The sequence below is a fragment of the Anolis carolinensis genome, chromosome 1 (assembly GCF_035594765.1).
Source record: "Anolis carolinensis isolate JA03-04 chromosome 1, rAnoCar3.1.pri, whole genome shotgun sequence".
NCBI lineage: Eukaryota > Metazoa > Chordata > Lepidosauria > Squamata > Dactyloidae > Anolis > Anolis carolinensis.
Genome location: NC_085841.1, coordinates 273,168,518 through 273,183,413, shown reverse-complemented (window position 1 = coordinate 273,183,413; position 14,896 = coordinate 273,168,518). Strand labels below are relative to the sequence as shown.

The window sequence follows — 14,896 nt, the reverse complement described above, 5'->3', positions numbered from 1 at the left end:
CTGGAGGAATCCTCCACCTTGTGTGACTGTGGAGCTGAACAAACAACTCCGCATATGTATGCTTGCCCACAATGTCCTGCCTCATGCACGGAGGAGGAGTTGCTTAAAGTTACGGACAATGTGGTTGCTGTTGCCCGTTTCTGGTCTAAAACTATTTAGTTGTTTGTGATTGCCTCTATTTTTTCATCATTTTTAAATGTATTTGTTATGCAATGCTTTTGACATGAAATAAATAAATAAATAAATGGAAAACCCTGACTTCAATCATCCCCTTCTTTGTCATGGTTTGCAAAGGCACTGTGCTGTGTGTGTTAACTGGAAAATGAAGTGCATGAAGCCATTTGGCTGAGCCTGCAAAGATCTGGGGATTACTGTATATACTCGAGTATAAGCCGACCCGAATATAAGCCAAGGCACCTAATTTTACCACAAAAAAACTGGGAAAACATTGACTCAAGTATAAGCTGAGGGGTAAATTTCAGAAATAAAAATAGATACCAATAGAATTACATTAATTGAGGCATCGGTAGGTTAAATGTTTCTGAATATTTACACAAAACTAATTTAAGATAAGACTGCCCAACTCTGATTAAATCATTACTCCCATCTTCTTCAATGTAAATATGCTTATGTATCCTTTTAATAATAATAGAGTAAAATAATAAATGTAATAACAATAATAATAAATACAGTAAAATAATAAATGTAATAATAAATAGAGTAAAACAATACATGTAATAACAATAATAATACCAGAATGAAATAATAAATGTATTCTTAATAATAAATAGAGTAAAATAATAAATGTAATAATACCAATAATAATAGATATAAATAATAAATGTAGCATATATACTCAAGCATAAGCCGACCCGAATATAAGCCAACCAGGACCTTACCCGAGTATAAGCCGAGGGGGGCTATTTCAGTCCTAAAAAATGGCTGAAAATCGCAGCTTATACTCGAGTATATACAGTAATTTGATACTGTTTCTGTTTAGCTGCTGCAGAACCAGTTTGGACAAGTTTTCAGTTGCTGACTGAGTACTGCTGGTGAAGGTAGGAGTGTACTCAGAGAGAGGTCTTGCTATTTTGAAGCCTGTTTGCTGCTGAGAAAAGAGGGAGAAGAACCTGTTGTCAGAGTTAAATGTTAATTGTTTAATTGTGTTTTAAATTGTATTCTAATGTTTATTACTGTAGAGTCTCGCTTATCCAACATAATCAGGCTGGTGGACCGTTGGATAAGCGAAAATGTTGGATAATAAGGAGGGATTAAAGAAAAGCCTATTAAACATCAAATTACATAATAATAATAATAATAATAATAATAATAATAATAATAATAATAATACTTTATTTTTCTATCCCAACACCATTTACCCGAAGGGACTCGGGGAGGCTAACATGGGGCCAAGCCCAAAACAGAAAAAAAATGTGACAAGTTAAAACCAATATAAATAACTAAAAACAGTATCATCATAACATTCAGATATAAAAACAAATTAAAACACAAAATACAATATAATACCATAGTGACCAAGTAAGGGGAAAGGTAATAAAAAACGAACCTCACCATCCATGGATGAAATGGGGAATTTACAAATTAAGCACCAAAACATCATGTTTTACAACAAATTGACCAAAAAAGCAGTTCAATACATGGTAACATTATGTAGTACTTACGAATTTAGCACTGAAACATCGCAATGTATTGAAAACATTGACTATAAAAATGTGGACTCCTAAAAGGCAGACTACGTTGGATAATATAGAACGTTGGATGAGTGAAGGTTGGATAAGTAAGACTCTGCTGTATTTAAATGAATGTTTTTGTACTTTGTTTTTAAAGGCATTGAATTATTGCCAGGTTGTGAAGCCGCCTTGAGTCCCCTCCAGGGTGAGAAAGACGGGGTAAAAGTATCATAAATAAATAAATAAACAAACCAGGACTGTATTCTTCTCTGAAGCAGATTTGTAGACTGAGAAAGGACGATTTATGACTGTGGACTTCTGTAAGTAATCAGACAGACAATTGCAAATGCTACTGTTTTTGATCTCTTGAAATCAGTAAAGTTCCTGTATTTTTGTTCTGCAAACCTGGGTGGCATGTTATTGTTCTGCGGGTGATTCTGGAATGCGGGAACACGTAAGAGCTTCCATTTATCATCATCAATCTGCTCTATTCTTTATGTCTAAGAGTGAAAGGACTCCCAAAACAACGACAACATATTATCAACATATTCAGATGTTTGGTTTTCTTTCATTTCTACAGGAACGGCTCCACTGGCTGTGGGTCCATTTCTGGGTACCATTCAAAGTGCTGGGGATGATCTATAAATAAGTTCTATATAGCTATTAAATCTTGATTTGTTTGTAATAAGTCATAATTTGTCATGAGTCCCATTGTTGGGAGCAAAGTGAGATATAAATAAATTAAATTGGTAAATAAATAAATCATGTCTGTATTTAGGGAAGGGATCACAGGATTCCACTTCTTTGCCTTAGCCACCTACACCCACAATAACAAGTGAGAAAGCCCCAAAAGAAACCTCAGTATTGTCAAGGGGAACATTTTCTTAGATTGCTTGTGTGTGTGCACGTGTCTTCAACTTGCCTGGACACTTGGGGTGAATCACTTGAAGCCTTGTGGGTTTTTTGTGCTGGAGTCATGGCGAGAGAGGGAAAGGATAAACCTGGAAAAAGAAAACTGTAACTCAGGAAATATAACTTAAACTTTGTCTATCAGAGAAGAGACAGAGATGGGATTTCAATTAATACTCCATCAAGTTCATGCAGGAAAAATAAACCCTTTGGTTGCTTGAGTCCCAGGACAGGTTGCTTGAGTTTAAAGAACAGAACTTTGAATCTTTCACCCTTCCCCTTTGGGGATGGATGCTCTTGGTAGGCTATATATTTGATTTCCTTTAAAGCACATTTTTATCTCACCTTAAGCAAACAAACTCATAGCAGCTTAAGTCAGTAAAATGCCATAACCAAGACCACAAAACTATGCACATTTACTTAGAAAAAAGCCACACTCAACGCAACAGGATTTACTTCTGAATACAATTACTGAGGACTGTACCACCAGTCTTCAAAGCATACCATCAAAATTATCTCTTTATAATTATGCCGCACATGTACATCCAATTATATATATATATATATATATATATATATATATATATATATCCCGTATATACTCGAGTATAAGCCGACCCGAATATAAGCCGAAGCACCTAATTTTACCATAAAAACTGGGAAAACTTATTGACTTGAGTATAAGACGAGAGTGGGAAATGCAGCAGCTATGGGTCAAATTTAAAAATAAAAATAGATATCAATAAAATTGCATTATTTGAGGCATCAGTAGGTTAAATATCTTTGAATATTTATATAAAACCGTAATTTAAGATAATAATAAGACTTTAATAAGATAAGACTGTCCAACTCTGAATACCTATATACTCAAGTATAAGCCGACCTGAATAAAAGCTAGCCAGGACCCTCACTCGAGTATAAGCCAAGGGGAGCTTTCTCAGCCCTAAAAAAGGGCTGGAAAATTAGGCTTATACTTGAGTATATACAGTATATAAAAAGGGTAAACTGGAATATTTGCTACATAAAAGGCACTGAAGTCTTTAAAACTAAAAGTAAATGTCTGTAAATCAGCTTAAAAGGGATACTTAGGATTTTAATCTAACTACCCTATGTTATCTGTACAGTTTAGGAGCTTGGAAAAACAGCGTTTTCAGTTGCACAGAAACTACAAGTAGAAAGGGAAAATTGCCCAAGAATCTAGTAGTAGTGGGTTAATTCCTCCTGTCCTGCCCATGGTTTTATAATAGCACATAAGTTGAAATTCCAAGAAGTTGCTGGTATTGCAGTGGTAACCCCTTGAGTGTAGATCTCATTGAAAGCAATGGAACTTACCTCATATTGAACTCCATCATGTGTTTTTCCCCAAAGAAGACCATTGGAATTTCAGTTACCTCCTAGAATGTGGACATCGCTTGCTTTCAAAATAAATTTCCACTTAATGGCTTTTGAAGAGGCTTTCTAACTATTATGGTATGCCTGCTATTATTGGGTAGGCAAAAATTACTTTAATTAGTTTAGTAACTTCCTCAGGTCTACTCTGCCTTCGAAAGAAAATCTCTTTCAGGAATCTTTCTGTCCTTTGATTACTTGCATCTAGGGTAAAATCAATAGAAAATGGCGCATGACCTTTCTTTTGCTTAGGGTTAACAAAAGGAAGATATCAGCTTTCTACCATAGATCTCCTCAGATATCTTTTGTCCATAATTCCACCTATTCCTTTGCTGGATCATTAAAGACAAAGAAGAGAAAGGAAATTCTTTGATGTCTCTGGCTTTTCCCACATTATAAGTGGTTAACAGCATATGTAACATAATTAGTTGGGAGTTTCTCCCTGTTGCCAGAAACAGTCATTAGATAGTGCTTATCAGTGCAACTTTGATAGCTAAACTATTGGGTTAACAAGACACTTTTTTTCAGATCCCTCTGAACAAGAAAACGATGTGTAGAATCCGAGCAGTGACACTGTGAGCTGCTATGTGTTTTTGTAAGATGCCACAATTTCATGTCAGAAACTATTGCCCTTCTAGTTTATCTGCTCGATGTGTACAAGTTTTTGTGACATACAGTGTGAAACCAGTGGGGCAAACACACACTATGGCTGGAATCCTATCGAAGAATTACAGTATCACAAATTTTTTACATGTACATTTTAATGTCAGTGGTTTGACTGACCTAGCAAAATAGACTCTGTCTTTCAGGCTCTATCTACACTGACACTATAATGTGGCTTTGAGATGACTCAAAACCACAGATGCTATGAAGGGCATGCTACCAATGTGCACTGCAGCATGCATTTGAGAGTATACAGTGCATTAAGGACCTGATCCCATGAAGTTGCCTGGCATGGGTGACAGCGGGGGAATTCACCATGCAGCATGGTTAATCCAGGTGGCAGCAGGGGAATCCATCACCCCACTCCATGCCCTACATCGCTGCCTTCCACATCCCACGGAGGAAAGCATTGTTGCTTGACTTCTCCCTGTGCTCACCCCATTGCTGACAACAACAATATGGGAAAACTCCCATGTCCTCATTGTTTCATCCTATGACACTTTCACCACAGTTTGGGGATGGAGCCCCACTGGAAATAGCTCTACATAGTTTGATGAGATCTGTCTGGCTTCTTCCCGAATTGTGGTGAACATGTTGTAGAACGGGTAAATTTGCTGATGTGATGAAGTCCCAAGAAAGTCTGAGGTCAGCCAAATAAAGAACTGCAACAGATGCTAGTGTATCTTAGATCCAAAGTGAAATCGGCTCTGCAAAATGTGGAGTGCATTGTAGACAACCGCCCTTTCTGAAGCTAATTATAGACTCCAGAATTTGGGGGGGGGGCTTCCAAGAAATGCTCTGATACCTGTCACTTTCCCTTTTTCCACCTAGGCCTCAGGAGCACTGATGCACATTTTTCCTGGAAATGGAGGGGGAGGAATGGTACAGCAGTTTGAGTCCAAGTTCTGTGGTGAACGTAATCACCTACCTCAGTGGTTCTCAACCTGTGGATCCCCAGGTGTTTTGGCCTACAACTCCCAAAAATCCCAGGCAGTTTACCAGCTGTTGGGATTTCTGAGAGTTGAAGGCCAAAACATCTGGGGACTCACAGGTTGCGGACCACTGACCTACGTGGCCTCAAACCAGTTCCAGACCTGTCAATCCAATCACCCATGCAGCAAAACCAGTTCCTCCTAAACTAATTCCAAGCTGCATTATAGAGTCAGTTTAGATGTACCCTCAGTATGTTTGCTATCTTGTGTTGCTTGTCTATTCTTCCGCTTAGGTAAGTTCAGTTACCTTACTGTTGTTTTCTCTATCCAAAGTATGTAGATCAGTGTTTTCAACTTTAATTGAATTATCCAGAATTTGAAGTTAGACTAATTTCAGCTTGCCTCCAGTCTTCCCATATCCATATCTTTCCATGTAATATTCTGTGATAGGACAGCTTCTCTTCAGTTAAGAGCAACTTATATAAGACATTGGGCAGCTATGGAATTCTGAAAAGAAGCCTTCTGTATATATTGATCCCACATCTAGAAATTAGAGTGAAGTATGTGGATTGGTAGCAGACTCTTAATGGGTAGATTAGTCAAAGTGCAGTCCTATGCATGTTTATTTAAAAATGAACCCCACATTGTTCACTGCTTAGATGTACTACTATTTGAACACAAAATGTGAGTAGACATATAGGATTCCACTGTTAAGTAACCCTTTAAAAACAGATGAATTTACTATTTTACTTTATTTTTCTCAGGGTCATTTAAAAAAGGAATACATTTACCTGTTTATTTATACCTCTGATTTATTGGATTCTTTTTATATATAGGCTTCCATTGTGGGGGCTTTAAATTAACCTGACTATTTCATGAAAATACAACCTCAATCAAGTCAGTTGAATAGCACAATTGTGGGGTGAGGAAAAGAAGTGTAATAGATGGAACTGAGGCTCCTAGATTTGGGGACCTATTGAGGAGAAAGCAGTAGAATAGTTTCGATGTCAAGTGCTAGTTCGTAGAATCTAAATCGTCAGTATACTAAACCATGTTAGTATTGAATGAGGGCTTCCACCTCTGCTCATCAGTCACACTGTTGTGGCAGACAAGGGCAATGTGGTCTTCTCTGTGCTGGAAATAACGATACCTATTGAATTTGTCTACAGACTGGGGTGAAATTTATTTCAGTTGGTGAGAATTGCATAATTGGGTAACGGAGGCTGCAGTTCCAAATGCACTTTCCCACTAGTATTGAATTCAGTCTGGGTTATTGCTGAGTAAGGATAAGTGAGAATTTCAGGTCAAATCACTTTTTGTAAAGATTTTTTTACTGAAAACCAAATATTTCTTTATTGGGAACAAGACATGAATTTCCAATTTTAAGAATCTACTGAAAATGTAAGAAAATTTAAAAGATTTCTATATTCCTAGCATGAAATGGAATGCATCTTTATTTGGATGCTGTACATTGTACATTTCATCTGTTTAAATCAGAACACAGTGGAGAAAGCAAACCAAGAAACTGGGCTTAGGTTTCTTAGGAGCCCTGCTTTTTTCACTTTGCATCTGCTTCCCCCACTCTCTAGCCCCATGCATTGTAATTGTTCATCCAAAGGTTGACTAAAGCTGAAAGACTATCACCAATGTATTCCCAAAGTGGCACCAAAAGTGTATTTTGCCTAAGCCACACCATGTCCACACAAGCAGGCTGGCTGAGTGGAGGATAGGGAAGAATAATCTTAAATACACATTTCAATCAACTTGCGTTTGAAAAGAAAGAACAGCTCCATACAGGATAAGAGTGAGTCTATTGTTTGATGACATGAACCCTTTGCTGGAAACTGAGCATCCGAGATGCATTTGCTTGGTCCTAAAAGCCTATCATCTGACTTGCATTTCTGAGAGAACTAAGTGTCTCATTGTCTGGAGAAAATGCAAGGAAGCATATGTTAGTCCCTCTCCTCAGTGTCCATGCTCGCATCTGGCCTGTGCGTGAAAGTGCCTCTGTTCGGCTTGCAATGGCTATCATGATGCAAAACCTGAAAATGCCTCTTCTCTCTGAGACCAGGCAAACATGAACTGACAAGCACTGTGTTTTGCCCTTAAGGCTCCTGTCCAGAACGGTATATAGTTAGCAACTCCCTGCTAAGCTGTCTCTTCCACTACCCCCACCCCCTCCAGTGTACGCACTCCTGCTTCTTCAACATTTATTCAACACAAAATATCATTCACATGAGACGGGATGAGATATACTCACAGTTATCATAAGGGAGCTACGCCTTCATTAAAATGCAAGAAATTATTATGCAGCAATATGTGGGGATTTTCCTCAATTAAGCCACAGGGTGAGAGATCCATAACCAAAGGAAGAAAAGTGAGCACAATGGTACCCAATATGGTATGAATAAGGATTAGGCATGATTTTCCCTTTACAAAAGGTAAATTGCCTTCAATTTAGCTACATACTGTACATCTTCATTATATCACCAGTACTCAAGTGAAAATGGCAAAAGAACTTTTATTTTTATCAGTCTGCTTTGTGTAGCTGATAAAAAGACTGTTGCTTATCAAAACTTGAGCCACAAAACAATCCCACCCCTCCTGTTGGTGGCGGCGGCTTTTTTTAAATGGGGCAATTTTACCACATGAGATTTAGGGATAAAATATGTAATTTGTTTCACAGTCTCTTACACATACATTGCTTAAATACATGTTAGTTTTGATTGAGTCCCCCTCCCAAGGAACAGATAAACTAATTTACATGAAACATGTGCCATGCCATATCACCTCATGGCAAGTTTACTGTGCCAAAAATAAAATGAGAAGTTAGATTAATATATCAGAACTATGATAGTTTCTCGTGATTCATACTGTCTGAGACCATTACATTTGAGGTGTGATTGTTCTGTGAAAAGGAATTCTGCTCCTGAGAAGTTATTTGAATGTTCATCTCAAATCACCTGTCGTGGAAGTCAGACACTTCTATTCAGAATTCATGTGATCGATTCTTTATGTTCTGTACTTTTAAACAAAGAAAACTGAGATAATCTTTGAAAAACATTTCCAAGCAGCAACTGTGTTAGTTGGACAAAACAAAAAAATAACAACAGAGTCTAGGGTCACCTTAAATGGCATCAAATATTATTTGGCATACACTGTTGTGGACTACAAACCACTTCATCAGATGTTGTGGACCTAAGTCAGGCTAACATTTGTCTACATTCTCTTATGCATTTTAAGAATGTTGTAGACCAAAGTATTTGGGGAAACAACATCATTTTTTCTTCTCCATCACAGATTTATTTAACATCAAGCCTGATAAATTACTCTGGAGAATCCAGACAGCCCTGGAGAACTCATGACTTTGTGACATTTCAGAAGACCGTGATAGGCATATTTCTCAGAAACCCTGTATTTTTTTTGGGGGGGGGGGGGATCTCAACATTGGCAGAAAGATCATTATTAAAGTTGCCTATTCCAGGTATATTTTTACAAAAGGATGAAAACATCCACCCATAGACAACACTATTTCAAAGCAAAAGCTATGCAGAAGACATGTTACAGTTAGAAGATAACAGAATCAAACACACATATTACTTTCAAAAGAAAGTGTAAAACATATATATCTATCACATCTGAGACATGGAAAATCCTGATTCTTGAACTTGCAATAGGAGTATATAGTGAAGTGGTCATACTTACCAATGACAGCTATTTAGTAAATAAAAAGAAATGGAAACATGTTCCAAAAGGTTCTCTCTAAATTGGGGGAAATGACTCTAAAGCAGGAAAATAAAAATAAGTGGACATAAGTATAAGATGGTGCATCTAAGATGCAAAAAATAAAAGCATTTATTTATTTCGTATCAGAACCATTGCATAAAATTTCACACTGAGAGTGATCTGACCAAGGGATCTGGAGGTCATGGTTAATATTTCTTAGAAGTTCCTTCCATATGTTCAGTGTAACTTAGCCCCAAGTGTGCAAAGGTGTCATGAAGTCTTCATTATTCCTGGAAGTACTTGATTTCTTTTGGTTTTCTTAATATTTTGGTGCTTCATGCTTTAGGTGCACTTCTGACAATTCCTCATAGGGCCCAGCTACATAAGAATCTAGGTGGTCCAATTTGCCTGATGAGTTCAGGGGTGCCTCAACCAAGTTCTGGGGTCCATGGTACTCCCATAGAGTGGCTTTCATTTAAAAAATATTTGAGGTGATACAAATTGCCCATCTTTGTAATGAAAAAAATATCATCACTCGTAAAATTGTGATGCTTTAGTCTCCCATTTGAAGACTTTATTCTCTTAAATTTACTCTGAACCATTTCCCACACAACTCCTCTTCTGGAGATATGGTACCCACATTTTGTTCAAGAAGCACTGAGACAAAAAAGCCCATGAGACCTTGTCAGTGCTTGCCAAATATAAGACATGAAAGTCCTTTTCTGCAAAGTGTCCTTAGACAAGGACTGGATGTGGAGAGTCTCATTGTCTTCTGACATGAAGAAAATAAAACCCAGTGACAGGACAGATTCTAATGTCTTTACTTGCTTTGATAACAATGACAGCGGTAAACAATGGCCATCGTAGTATACGGGCACGTTTCTTAAATTAAACACACGATAGCCAAGGGCAGGGAGAAGTCACCCGCACTCCTGAGACTGGCACATAGAATAGCCTTGTATTTGCTTAAAGATGGAAACAAACACCATTGGCATAATGATGACCAGGCTATCTGATTTGTGGTTGAGGAAGGTTGGTGTCAGCTCCCTTGCTGTGAATTCTGTTATGATTCCCTGTCTCACAGAAATGACATTGACATGAGAGAATGGTGTGGATTGCATCCAAAGCCTGAGTTTGGGCCAGAAGGACATTATTGGACAGGAGACAAAGCTTTTTATTCTTTTGAAGCAAAGCGTTGTCAAATGCTTTCAATAATAAACCCTCCGTAGGATTGTGGGGAGTGGAGGGATACTGGGGCTGGGGGTGGAATGAAGGACTAAATTATCTTCGTTCCTCTTCATGGCCTGCGGATGATTATAAGAAAGACACACATACATTCCTCCAATACAAACTCCCCTGCAATTTCTGAATGTGTCATCTGCACAATGCTAGAGGAAATATTACGGTTTTTAGCATTATCTTTGCTATCCTGACACTTCCAATTTATTCACTGACACTACTATGATACTCATTTTGTAGCAAGGAGGAGCAAAGAGCATTCCCTCTGGGCCAATACAACTCCTCCTGCTTATATGGAAGAAGGCTTCAGAAGGGATGACTAAAGAGAATAAGGAAATTCAGGCTAATACAGCTCTGCAACCCAACAAAATGTCTTTCCACACTATGATTCAGGCCTTGGTCAGCTGCATCAACCTTGTCATATTGGGAGGAAAGCTACCTGATCCAGGGCTGACCCTGTAATTCTAAAACTCTGCTTTTCTACGCTAACCATGTTTCCTCATTCTATGCAGTTAAGAAAAAATTGCGCTTCAAATCAGCCTTCCTCTGCATTGCTCTTAGTTTAACGTTCATTTGAACCTTGTATTTCTTTTTGTGAAATATTGGCTGGAATTTACTATTACAGTTACAGATGTGTAACTTAGAGTATTCATGGTCCGGATATATTTATGATCATGATATTATTACCACAATTGTTGAACTCCTTCAACAATTGTGGCAGCAGCTGCAAGCAGTGGACATCTGTTCTCCTATTATTGGGGCACTGCATACTGATGCTTTTACTTCCACCACAATCTCCAGAGCAAGGAGGAAGTGCAACTGGGATCTTGCTTCTGATTGTCCCACCAGAGATTGCTGGAGGGAGGTGGAAGCCCCAGTATGTGGTGCCCCAATCAGTAGGAGAACCATTTTACATTAGTTGCAGCAACAGCTGCTTAGTAAATCAGGTTTGTAGGGCATGAGGGGAGACATTATTCTGATAAATATACATAACTAAGGATCTTAGATGTTTTAGGTACTCAAATGTGCAACATTTGCAGATGGAATGAAAACAAAGCTCATTTGCTACTTGAAACAATGATGTGTGATAGATCACACTCAAATGAATATTTCTACACGAATTTGTAGACACCCCTCCTCCAGCTTGATTATTGCAAATAGGAGCTAGTGATTAAGAGAAGCATTGCAAGAGATTATCTTATCTAAATAGCCAGATTGAAGCAAGCCATATTCCATCAGCAAAGTGCTTTTTGAAAACCATGGTGTCCCTCTGACAGATAATATTTGTTGTGGCAGGAGAGCTATTCTGCTGCATGGTCCTTTGGTGCAATGCCAGCAACATTTCAAAATCAGGGTCATATAAAGAATATCCACTTTGCAGTTCCTACTGATACTAGAAGTATGCTAATTTCCAGGGCTAAAGAATAAAGAATCTATGGATGGGAAATCTGTGAATGTTTGTTTGTTTGACATATACATACCAGGTAACCGTCTCATATTCACAATCACTGGTTAATCATGATTTTAACATTATTTCCACAATAATAATAATTCACCCCCAACCTTTTTTAGAGGACACCACCTGACATGACAGTCAGTGGCTGTCATGATTTGATATGAAAATGTCTGTAACAGTCCAAAAAAAGAGGAGAGGGAGAAGGTGGTCTGAGATCATCTCAGGAACCAGGATATTCCAGTACAAAACGCAAAAAGCTAGGAGAACATCACATCTTTTTAAAATCAAGGCTTTTTTTTTTGGCCTAGTCGCCATAAGGAAAGGCAGCTGGAGGTGGGACTTACAGAGTTGGGCTGGAGACTGAGAACACAGCATTCTGGAAATTGTAGTTTGCGAAGGCGAGGCCCCCTGTGACAGAGAATGCAAAAAGCATTCTCCCAGAATTCTGGGAAAACTACTTTTCCCAGAATTCAATGCTCAGCATCAGAAAGCCCAGTGACCCCAGCCAGAAATGACTGAATTTGCAAAGAGGACTAAAGTAAGTTAGTAAGTATTAATATAAATCTGTGTTAAGTTGAAGTTATGTGGATAATTGTGTGTCATATAGACAGACAGGCATTCATGGGAATTGCTATTGTTGCTTTTTTGGAGAATAAATGGTTTTTGTTTAAATTTTTTAAAATCCCCCAAAATCCATAGATGTGTGAATCTTTCTGAAACTTCTGGGGATTGATGCTCTGGTTATCTTGTGCATTGTATATAAAATTCAAGTAGATATCTCTTGTAGTTTTTTAAAAAAAACATATTATTTCTAAAAAAAAAAATCAAAAATTCCCCTAAAATTAGTTGATGAGTGTAACAGTCTGAAATTTGGTCGGCTAACAGTGGAAGATGTATGGAACAATTATAGCAAGTTTCATCACGATAGCATAAAAATGAAGGAGAAATCAGCCCCTGAAGTTTCCCCACTTGTTCAATTACTTAACAAAAAAGTAGCAAAATTTTGCTACTCTCATTGTAGTAACAACATTTTTACTAACTATACTGTAGAAACACTTTAGAAACAAAATGCCAGTGCCCCCCAGTTTTGTAATGACTTTTGAAACATTGTTTTATCGATCACACATGCCTACTATCTATCATGCTACATCTATTGAAGAATAGGATTCAGGACCCTGGGAAGCTTCTTTAACTTTCAATCTAAAAGCCACAAGAGATTCACCAATACACTGACACAGGAGGCACCAACCACAACTGGAGTGTTCCCTCCACAGTGGTTCCCAAGCCATGGGCCATGGCCCACTGGTGGGCTGTTAAATGTAAAATAAGGTCTGCAGGACATGCAGGGAAAATTGGCGCCAGGAGCGCATGCCACCATTGGAGTATAGCAGAAGAGAGAAGGAAAGGGAGAGAAGGAAGGAAGGAGACACCAGCGCCAGTGCTTTCTTGGCCTTGGGAGGCTTCCCAGGCCAGGGCAATTAAGACTCACCTGGAAGCATGTGCGAGGGAGGGAGGGAGGGAGGGAGGGAGGGAGAGGGAGAGGGAGATAAGGAATTAAGGAAGGCCGTTATGTTCACCAGTGCTTTCTCAGCCTTGGGAGGCTTCCCAGGCCAGGGCAGAGAAGACTCACATGGCGTCATGCGTGAGGGAGTGTGAGAGACAAAGAGTCCCCAAAAGTTATTAATATTAGCTTCCATTGCCATACATCAGTTGTAACGGGAAAGCAGCACTTTGTAAGACCCCGTTTAGTTGCCCAAAGTAACTAATATTATTATTAGCTCCATTGCCAAACACAAGAGTTGTAATGGAAAAGCAACCCTTTGTAAGACTCTGTTTAGTCCCCCCAAAGTAATTATTATTATTATTATTATTATTAGCTCCCATTGCCATCAGTTGTAATGGGAAAGTAGCCTTTGTAAGACCCTGTTTAGTCTCCCAAAGTTGTTGTTGTTGTTGTTGTTATAGCTGTTAGGGACAGTTTCTTGGGTCTCACACTATGATTTTTGTATTTTTTTCAGCCTCAGCCCCCTCCCCTTCTTTTTTTTTACACTAGTATCAACAAAATCCAAGGATAATAACACAGCCCAACTTTAAAAAAAAAGTTGGTATCTTCGTTTTTAGGCCTGTTCCTGGGATTATTTGGAGTGCTGAATCAGAAAATTGCATCGGATAGACCATATCAGCTTTAGATTATTAAATATGGTTTTCTGTGGGCGAGCAGATGGCAACTACTGGATGGCATATGTTCTGTACCAGAAACTAGAGTTGATGTGTTCTATCCAATGTAATTTCTGAATCAGCACCCCAAATAACCAAACCAAATTTAAAGTTGACCAAAAACTGATTTGTCACCCTTTTGGTATGGATGTTAGGGAGTGGTCCCTGGTCAAAGTGGTCCCTAGTCAAAAAAAGGTTGGGAACCACTGCTCCACAGGAACAAGGCAGCAGAGGCTGCACCCTAGGAAGGAGTTAGTGTCTGTTAACTGGGCTTTGAATGCCTTTGTGAATTTCATCTTGGCAAACAAAATAAGGGGTTGCTGAAAATAATTTAATTAGGTTACTTGAATGGGACAGGAGCATTCTTCGCCTGTTTAGGAATAGGTTTCAACACTTGCATCACATCAGTTGACCTCAGAACATAGGAAGCTGTCCAATATGGTTAACACTGAGCAGTAGTGAGTTTCCTAGGGTTTCAGACAAGATTCCTTCTCAGCATGCCTTATCTGGAAGTGCTGCATGTCAAACTAGGGACTTCTTGCTCACTAGGCATTTGTTCTACCACTGACCTATGACCTTTCTTCTTATATTAGCCATCACTTCCAGTTTGAGAATAAAGTAAACCTATCTTTTAGAGCACTATAATGTTCACAGAGGAAGAAAGGGCTGGAAAG

At 38.5% G+C, this 14,896-nt stretch overlaps 1 long non-coding RNA gene across 1 annotated transcript in view; it reads right to left on the bottom strand.

Annotated features, from left to right (window-relative positions):
* The window catches only part of LOC134295383 (uncharacterized), a 37,769-nt gene extending 24,308 nt beyond the window's left edge, over positions 1-13,461 (bottom strand). Inside the window, exon 1 of the long non-coding RNA XR_010001933.1 lies at positions 2,610-13,461. This is a non-coding gene — a long non-coding RNA (uncharacterized LOC134295383). The remainder of the gene's footprint in view (positions 1-2,609) is intronic.
* Between the last annotated feature and the right edge of the window lie 1,435 nt (positions 13,462-14,896).